Genomic DNA, 10,159 nt, shown 5'->3' on the forward strand with positions numbered 1-10,159 from the left:
CCAGGAGGAGAGAGAAACGGATTCCAGGCAGCTGGAAGAACAAATGCAGAGGTTCGAGGGCATAAAAACTTCCAGCAGATTCGAGCCTGGAAGGACGGGAGGCAGAACTGCCCTTGTGGGGAGCAAGGTTTTAGGGTCCAGTTCGTCGCAGAAAATTTAGGACCTTGAGAGTGAAGGAGTGCAGCTGATTTCATCCAGCAAACCCCTGGCCTAGAGGGGAGAAAAGGCTTGCCTGAGATTGCACAGGAGTGGATGGCTGAGCTGGCCTGCAACCCAGTATCAGCAACCCTGACAGGGCTCCACCGATCACTCTATTTGGGCGGCCTCTGGAAGAGCAGCAGCATCTCTTACAGGTACACTTGACAGTGAATCGTGGGTTTGCAGGGAACTGTGACAAAACTGCCTCCAGCAAGACCCCTGTGCAGAGCTCTGCAGACAGGATGGTGTGACGAATGAAAGGAGAGATTCGCTGGAGCCATACAAGCCATGGAGGTGACAGGTTTGTTGAAATGCAGATGGGGATGGGTCACAGGTCTTGGAAAGCTGTAAATGCCAGTGACACCGCAGGAGAGTGTACCCTGCTCTGCTCTGAAACCACAATGAGTTGAGCTCAGTACCCCCTGTGCCACTGTCTTTGACCCTCATTTCCTTTGCACATGCTATGTCTGCTGTTTGGAACATCTTTCCCTCTAGTGGGCCTGGCTGCTACTCATAGGTCACCTCCTCCAGAAAAACTTTGTTGCACCTGCACTGAGTTAAGCCTTCTCTGACCTCAGCCCCAGCCCAAGCCTAGCCTGTCTATTGAAGGAGTGGGTGGTGGGTGTTAACATTAACTAGAAGGTGTGCCCAGGAGAAGGGCATGGTACCCACTGGAGGCTCAGGGCCAGTTGACGACAGTGATAAATTCCCTTTAGGACTGACTGACTTGCAGGTGCCTGGGGACACCATCATAGGAGCTTAGGTTGTGCACATTGAAGGGTATGTTATTGCTGTGAGGCACAGAGGCGTTATTTCTCTCAGTTGGAGAGTCATATTGGGATGAGGGTTTCCTAACCCTTTTCTGACTCACAAAACACTCCTAGGAAATTTAAAATAATTTTGTCATTTTTCGATAGTATATGATAAAGAAGTATTTGATTTTGGCTAAAAATATTTATTTTTTATCTTTATAATATGAAAAGTTGGGACTTCCCTGGTAGCGCAGTGGTTAGGAATCCGCCTGCCAATGCAGGGGACACAGGTTCGAGCCCTGGTCCGGGAAGATCCCATGTGCCGTGGAGCAACTAAGCCCATGCGCCACGGAGCAACTAAGCCCATGCGCCACAACTACTGAGCCTGCGCTCTGGAGCCCGCGAGCCACAACTACTGAGTCCATGCACCACAACTACTGAAGCCGACGCACCTAGAGCCTGTGCTCCGCAACAAGAGAAGCCTCCACAATGAGAAGTCCCCGCAGCCCAACGAAGAGTAGCCCCCGCTCGCCGCAACTAGAGAAAGCCCACGTGCAGCAATGAAGACCCAACGCAGCCAAATAAATAAATTTATAAAAGAAAAAATATGAAAAGTTGTATTATAAAATTCGTTTTAAAATTTTAGGTAATATTCATAATATATGAAGGCAAATTTCTTTTTTTTTAATTTATTTTTTAATTTTTGGCTGCCTTGGGTCTTCATTGCTGCACGCAGGCTTTCTCTAGTTGCGGCGAGCATTGCGGTGCACAGGCTTCTCATTGCGGTGGCTTCTCTTGTTGCAGAGCACAGCCTCCAGGATCGTGGGCTTCAGTAGTTGCAGCACATGGGCTCAGTAGTTGTGGCTTGTGGGCTCCAGAGCGCAGGCTCAGTTGCTCCACAGCATGTGGGTCTTCCCAGACTAGGGCTCGAACCCGTGTCCCCTGCACTGGCAGGCGGATTCTTAACCACTGCGCCACGAGGGAAGCCCTAAAGACCTACTGTTTTTAGAATGTAGTTTGAAACTTGCACCTGGGTTAGGCATCTCCCAGCAGGCAAAGTGATTATTTAAAAGCCTAAATCAGTTCTTGTTACTCTACTTAAAACCCTTCTAAGGCTTTTCAGCATATTCAAAGCAAATCCCTAAACCTTTTCTGTGGCCTTCAAGGCCCTGCTTGGTCTGGCTCCTGCTCACATGTCTGACCTTACCTCTTTCTACTCTTTGATAAAACCTTATTCACAGCACTGAAATCACTGCCAAACTCAGTCCTACTGTGGAACCTTTGCCCTGGCTATTTCCTATTCCTGGTGCTCTTCCTCCTGAACTTTTAGGGACTGACTCCTGCCCACAAGTCAGATTTCAGAAGGCCTTCCCTGTTCACCCAATCTGAAATAGCTCCCATCCCAATTAATGTCTACAAATCATCCAGTTGTTGTTCCTTTCGGAGCACTTATCACTCTCAGAAAGGATCATGTTTCTGTGTTTGTTTTGTTGTGTATGGCCTATCTCTCCGATCAGGCTGGAAGCTTCAGCAGAGCCAGGACCAAGTCAGCCTTGATCCCAGCTCTGTCTTCAAACACCTAGAACAGGGCCTGGCATCAACTGACTAGGTGATCAGTAAATATTTACTGCTGTTGCTGTTATCAAAAATATACAAAAACAGGGACTTCCCTGGTGACACAGTGGTTAAGAATCCACGTGCCAATCCAGGGGACACGGGTTTGAGCCCTGGTCTGGGAAGATCCCACATGCCGCGGAGCAGCTAAGCCCATGCGCCACAACAACTGAGCCTGCGCTCTAGAGCCCGCGAGCCACAACTACCGAAGCCCGCGTGCCTAGAGCCCATGCTCTGCAGCAAGACAAGCCACCTCAATGAGAAGCCCGCACACTGCAATGAAGACCCAATGCAACCAAAAATAAAATTAAAAAAAAAAAAATATATATATATATACACACACACACACACACACACACAAAAACAGCTCTCATGACTCAGTACTTAGAAGTTTTGAATTCAAAATTGTAACCATTTTTAACTGAAAAATAAATCACATGCCCGTAGCCAAAAATTCAAATAGTATAAGAGTGAGCCTCTTCACTTCACACCTTCATATTGGTTAGCATAGGACAGACTATTCAGTGGTCTTTTGGTTATCTATTACTTAATACAACTATTTCTTAATAGCTCTCATGATTCTGAGTGTTGCCTGAGCTCAGATGATTCTTGCTTTGAGTCTCTTACATGGTCGTAGTCACAACCAGGACTGGAATCATATGAAGACTCAGCCGGGTTGGTCGCTAATAATGGCTCACTTATTTAGCCAGCAGGAGATGCTGGCTGTTGGCTGGAAGGTGGATTCGAGCTGAAAACCTGAAAACAAAAGCCCTACATGTGGCCCCACCACATAACTTAGGTTTCTCAGAGCACAGTGGCTAGATTCTGAGAGGATGTATCCCAAAACAAGCATTCCAACAGACAGCAAGAAAGCTACTGGTCTCTTAAGCCTTGACCCCAGAAGCTAACACAGCATCACTTTCTCTGCATTCTACTGGCCGAAGCAGTCCCAGTCCAGGCCAGATTCAAGGACAGAGACCCCAGCTTTCAGTGAAAGGAGCGTCAAAGAATTTCTGGCCATCTTTAATCCACTATATGTGGTACCAAATAAACCTTCAAATCTCAGTGGCTTAAAACACAAAAATGTATGTCTCCCTCACATTCCAGAGTGGGGTAGACCATGTGGTGTACTATTCTCCTTCAACAGTGACTCAGATCCAAGCTGCTTCCTCCCAGCATCTCCATCATCTCAGAGTTCTTTGATCCCAACTGTTCGGATGGGAGAGAGGTTAGGGGTGGGGGTGGGGGGGAACAGTCACACTGATACTTAATTGCCTTGGACCTGAAGTGACACATTCTTCTGCCCACCTCCTCGTTGGTGAGATCACATCTACTAGGAAGGCTGGAAAATGTAGTCTCCCCTGTTCCCTGGAAGAGAAAAATCGGTGTGAACGCATCATTATTGCTGATACACACCAATGTCCCAGTCTCCTTCTCTAGAAGTATCACCATGAACAATTTAGTGTGTATCCTTTCAGAAATATTTATATATATACGAGACTATAAACACACATGTAGCATTTACACGTTGTTCCACATTTGCTTCTTTATGTAACTATATTTTCAATGTCTTGCAGAACTTTCCATATCAGACTACATAGATCTACATCATTCCTTTTTTTTTTTTTAGTTTCACATCATCTTTATTATTGTTTAAAAAAAATTAAACAATGACTATCAAAATCTTTTTTTACTTTCAGGAAATTTGAGGATTTTTTTTGAATTTTAGAATTTTATTTTTTTATACAGCAGGTTCTTATTAGTTATATATTTTATACATATTAGTATATATATGTCAATCCCAATCTCCCAATTCATCACACCACCACCACCCTGCCATGGCTTTCCCCCCTTGGTGTCCATACATTTGTTCTCTACATCTGTGCCTCTGTTTCTGCCCTGCAAACCGGTTCATCTGTACCATTTTTCTAGGTTCCACATATATGCGTTAATATACAATATTTGTTTTTCTCTTTCTGACTTACTTCACTCTGTATGACAGTCTCTAGATCCAACCACGTCTCTACAAATGACCCAATTTCATTCCTTTTTATGGCTGAGTAATATTCCATTGTATATGTGTACCACATCTTCTTTATCCATTCGTCTGTCGATAGGCATTTAGATTGCTTCCATGACCTGGCTATGTAAATAGTACTGCAATGAACATTGGGGTGCATGTGTCTTTTTGAATTATGGTTTTCTCTGGGTATATGCCCAGTAGTGGGATTGCTAGGTCATATGGTAATTCTAGTTTTAGTTTTTTGTTTGTTTTGTTTTGTTTTGTTTTTGCGATACGCAGGCCTCTCACTGTTGTGGCCTCTCCCGTTGCAGAGCACAGGCTCCAGACGCACAGGCTCAGTGGCCATGGCTCATGGGCATAGCCACTCCATGGCACGTGGGATCTTCCCAGACTGGGGCACGAACCCGTGTCCCCTGCATCAGCAGGTGGACTCTCAACCACTGCGCCACCAGGGAAGCCCTGAATGGCTATAATTTTAAAAAAATTGTTTTAATAGAAAATAATACGCATTGGCAAGGATGTTAAGAAATTGGATGGATTGGGAGATATGGATGGACATATATACACTATTGATACTATGTATAAAACAGATAACTAATGAGAACCTACTGTATAGCACAGGAAACTCTACTCAGTGCTCTGTGGTGACCTAAATGAGAAGGAAATCCAAAAAAAGGGATATATGTATACATATAGCTGATTCACTTTGCTGTACAGTAGAAACTAACACAGCATTGTAAAGCAACTGTACCCAATAAAGTTAATTTAAAAAAAAAAAGAAAGAAAGAAATTGGAACAACCTTTGGGCATTGCTAGTGGGAATGTAAAATGGTACAGCTGCTGTGGAAAAGTTTGATGGTTTCTCAAAAGGTTAAACATGTAAACTACTGTATGACCCAGCAATTCCACTGCTAGATTTACTGAAGGCAAGGACTCAAAGAGATAGTTGTATGCCCATTTCATAGTAACATTATTCATAATAGACAAAAGGTGGAGACAATTGGTGTCCATCAACAGATGAATGGATAAACAAAATGTGGTTTATACCTACAATGGAATGTTATTCAGCCATAAAAAGGAATGAAGTTCTGATACACGCTACAACTTGTATGAACCTTGAAAACTTATACTACGTGAAATAAGTCAGATACCAAAGGACAAATATTTTATGATTCCACTTATATAAAATATATAGAATACTCAAATTCATGGAGACAATGTAGATTAGAGGTTACTGGGGCTGTGTAGAGGAAATAGGTAGTTATTACATAATGTTTACAAAACTTGTTTGAGATGATGAAACAGTTTTGGAAATAGTGGTGATGGCTGTGCAACATTGTGAATGTAATTAATGCCACTGAATTACTGTACACTTAAAAATGGCTAAAGTGGTAATTTTTATGTTATATACACAAAGTAAAAAGAGAAAACAGATAGAGAGAATAGTATACACAAAGTGAAAGGACACTATATACAAAGTAAAAAGACACTATACACAAAGTAAAAAGAGAGGCAGATAGAGAGATGGATGAGGAGAAAACACTTGCGACATGTATAACAAATTAGTAAAATCCAGAAGATATAAAGAACTTCCACAAGTCAACTAAAGAACAGAAAACCCAGTATAAAAACGGGCAATGACTTTTATCAGAAGAAGAAAAACAAATGGTCCACAAAAAATAAAACTATGCAAAACTAGTGAAATGTAAGTTAAAGTATGACTGAGAGGTCAAGTTTCACTCATCAGACTGGTAAAAATTAAGAAATTTATTAATATTTAGAGGTGAGGGGAAATGGGACCATCATTCCTGCTGGTGGGAACGTAAACAGGGCTAACCTCTTGGGAAGGCACTTTGGTCATACTACACACACACACATTCAAACACACCCTTGGCCCCAGCAGTTGCACTCCAGTATATGACAGGATGAATGGTTACATATATGGTATATCCACAAGGTGGAATTCAATGCAATCCAAAGAAGAAGCTGGATCTGTGTGTCCTAACATGGAAATATATGTCTGAAATACTTCATAATACTTTTTAGACTTCCCTGGAGGTCCAATGGTTAGGACTCTGCGCTTCCACCACAGGCGGCCCGGGTTTGATCCCTGGTCAGGGAACTAAGATCCCGCAAGTCTCGAGGCTTGCCCAAAAATAAATAAAATAACAGTAATCATAATACTTTTTAAAATCCAACAGGTTTATTTTTTGTTTCTAATGTTTATGTTTTGTTTCTAAATGATGAGATTAAATGTTCAGACTGCTGTTTGCAAGCAGTTTTCACAAATGATACCGGGGAGAGTGGGCTGGCTTTATTCTCGGAACATGAAAAGCCAAATGAAGTATGATCATCACGTCCACTTTTTTTTTCTTTTTTCTAGCTGTAGCTTTGCAGTCTTATTGACATCTGGATGTGCCGTGTATACATTTTGATTGGATAAATGCAAGAATCTGGCAACAATCATCTTTAGACAAATTTATAGGTTTATTTTTATGCTTCTCTTTAAATAGTTGTTTATGTCTATAACCAATGGACCACCAAAGATTATAAATTAAATAATATAGAACTAAAAATTAAACAGTCTAAAAGCATGAAATGGTCAAAATGCTTGGGGTTTGAGGGAAGTGAGTTCATCTGTAGCTAAAGGGGTCCTGGGACCCCCAACCTTCCCTACACACCACGTGCACGCACTGTTGACTATTGCATTAAAGTGAAAACAGTGTTTGGAATGGGATGAACTGAAACTACACCCACCAAGGAGAGAAACTTGTGATTTGGGCATCATTCAATATGGGCGAATGTGAACAATGCTTTGAAATGGGCAGGAAAGATGACCTCTTCTCATTTTCCAAAAAGGCAGGTCAAAGTTATATGAATAAGAGGAATAGAAAATTCTTTGGTAGATGAGATGTGGCAGAGGTGGGGTGGAATAAAGTGGCAAGAGGGTCCTTCACAAGGAACTTAAATCCTCAAGATGTTGAAGTATATTTGGTTTTAGCCATGTTCAAGAGAAAACCAAGCACAGCCCAAGAGGAAGCTTCTTCCCACAGTACTCACCCTCCCTCTGGGCAGCAGGCAGGCCACAGCTCGACCCTATGCAAAGCCACCAGGCTCAGCGAAAATAGGTGGCTATGAAATTCCCAAGGCACTAGCAGGGACTAGGGACTGGATGAGCTGGTGACACAACTGGAAGAGCTTCTAGGGAGGAGACCATGAGAGATGAGGGGGAGACAGGTGGGATCGCCTCTGCAGCCTCCTTTGTGAGGCCCCAGCCATTATCAAGGGCTCGGTGGGGGCGGAAAGGGGCAGAGTAATTGAGACCCGCTTTTCACTTACAGCCCATCATTCCTTCCAACTTTCTATAGTTTTAGGCTGCTGACCTATGTGAAAAGCAGCTGATCCAGTGTGATGCCGTTTGAAGACAGTGAGTGAAGAGGTACCTGACCCAGGTGAGGAGTGTCCCACCATCTCATGGTCAGAGGTGGTCAGTGCCTAGTTCTTACTTGGAACACAGCAGTGAAGAGTGGTTGCCAAAAGAAAAAAAAAAAAAGATTCAGTATTAAATACACTGAGTTTGGGCTTCCCTGGTGGCGCGGTGGTTAAGAATCCACCTGCCAATGCAGGAGACACGGTTTCGAGCCCTGGTCCAGGAAGATCCCACATGCCGCGGAGCAACTAAGCCCGTGCGCTACAACTACTGAGCCTACGCCCTGGAGCCCGCGAGCCACAGCTACTGAAGCCCGTGCGCCTAGAGCCTGTGCTCTGCAACAAGAGAAGCCACCGCAATGAGAAGCCCGCGCACCGCAATGAAGAGCCAACGCAGCCAAAAATAAATACATAAATGAATTTCAAAAAATAAATAAATACGCTGCGTTTAAGGAACCAGAAGCAGACACCCCAGAGGCCAGAGAAAGGCCTAAACCATAAATTGGGGAATCAGCTTATGGATGGAAGTGAATGAGGTCATCCAAAGAGAGTACGCAGAGTGAAGAGAGGGCCTGTGATAGAACCAGAATGACACCAGTATTTCAGCGTGTCAACCCAATCAAAGATCACCAGGGACAAATCCATAGTCCAATGAAGTCAGGTTTATTGACCCATTGCTAGGAGGAAGACAACACATCAGAGGAAAAATGAGATGTCCTACCAAACACAAAGGAATAGAGTTCTTATAGGATTTGAGAGAGAGGTGGAATTAGGTGAAATTTAAATGAGGCAATATTTTGATGGCTCAAAGCAAAGCAGAACTGCGTCTGGACTGCTCAGTGGACTCAAGGTCCTGTTTCTTTGGAAACAATAAAGTTAAGGCAGATGTGGAATATATGTTTAGAAATCCCTTATCTGAGTCTCTGCACCTGGATTGTAAATCCTGTCCTTTTAGTGATTTAACTCCTCCAGGCAAGAGTTTCATTCCTACTTATATAATTTCAAACAGCAAAATTTCTGACAGTCTATGATTTTAGAAAACAAAGTTGCTCGGTAAGAAAGAAGTAGTCACTCAAAGGAGGGGGTTGTTATGACATTTTATAGTTGCAGTATATCCTTGGGGAAAATATTGTTTCTTATTAATTTTGCAGCTGGCTTTATCTGTGCCCGTTATTCCAGCCTGATGAACATCACAGCAGATTTTTACAGTCTGAACTAATTTTTAGGTTTTCAAGGGACACACAATGGAGGTGGAATCTGCAAAGCCTAAGTGTAGTGAGTAGGCAGTGTGGACAAAACAGTGTTGCCTGACGTCAGTAAACAAAGAATGCTTCCTGCCATCCAGCCATCAGGCACTGCAGGCACCCCTGAACGGTGCACCCTGAGGGGAATTCTGGATGGAGAAAAACAGGATACTAGCCCTAGATAGTTAAGTTGCATACCAAAGGAATAATTTCAATGAGCCCAGACTCTTGCATCTTCCCGTGCATAGGCACTAAAACAATTAACTGGAGATGTCTGGTTTCTTGTGTGTGATTAGCAGTAATCTTTGGATGTTCACTACATGTTTTTTTCAGGAAAAACTCCTTGCTCCTCCCTTACGTCTTTGGAACAGTCCTTCAGAGCTATCTGAGAGGCTGCCATCCCCGGCTATAGTCCTCAGTAAGGCTGCGAATAAAACAAAGTTCTCAACTTTTAGGTGGTGTACTTACTTTTAGTCAACAGTAGGAAGAAAACTAAATTGTCAGGTCTCACAAAGCGGGAAGGTGATTGTTGGTATTGAACACTAAGAGGTCTAGTCTAGTATAGTGTGCCGCTGTCAAATATGGTAGCCATTAGCCATAGGTGGCTATTTAAATGTAATTAAAAGTAATTAATTGAATTTAAAAAATAAACTCAGTAAAAGTTTTTCTTCCTCCATGGCACTTAGCCTCATGTCAAATGTCCAGTAGCCACAGATTAGACGCTACCCTATTGGACAATGCAGCTATAGAATATTTCCATTATTATAAACAGTTCTTTTGAACAGCAGTAAGAGAACTCAGAGTCCCAGGCGACGGTGACGCCTGGGAGTGCAGTCTCCTAAGAGTGATGGGGGTGGAAGCCCTGTGGGAGGTGCAGACACGTAGTGTGTAGTATTCTT

The sequence above is a fragment of the Delphinus delphis genome, chromosome 8, assembly GCF_949987515.2.
Source record: "Delphinus delphis chromosome 8, mDelDel1.2, whole genome shotgun sequence".
In the NCBI taxonomy this organism is placed as follows: domain Eukaryota; kingdom Metazoa; phylum Chordata; class Mammalia; order Artiodactyla; family Delphinidae; genus Delphinus; species Delphinus delphis.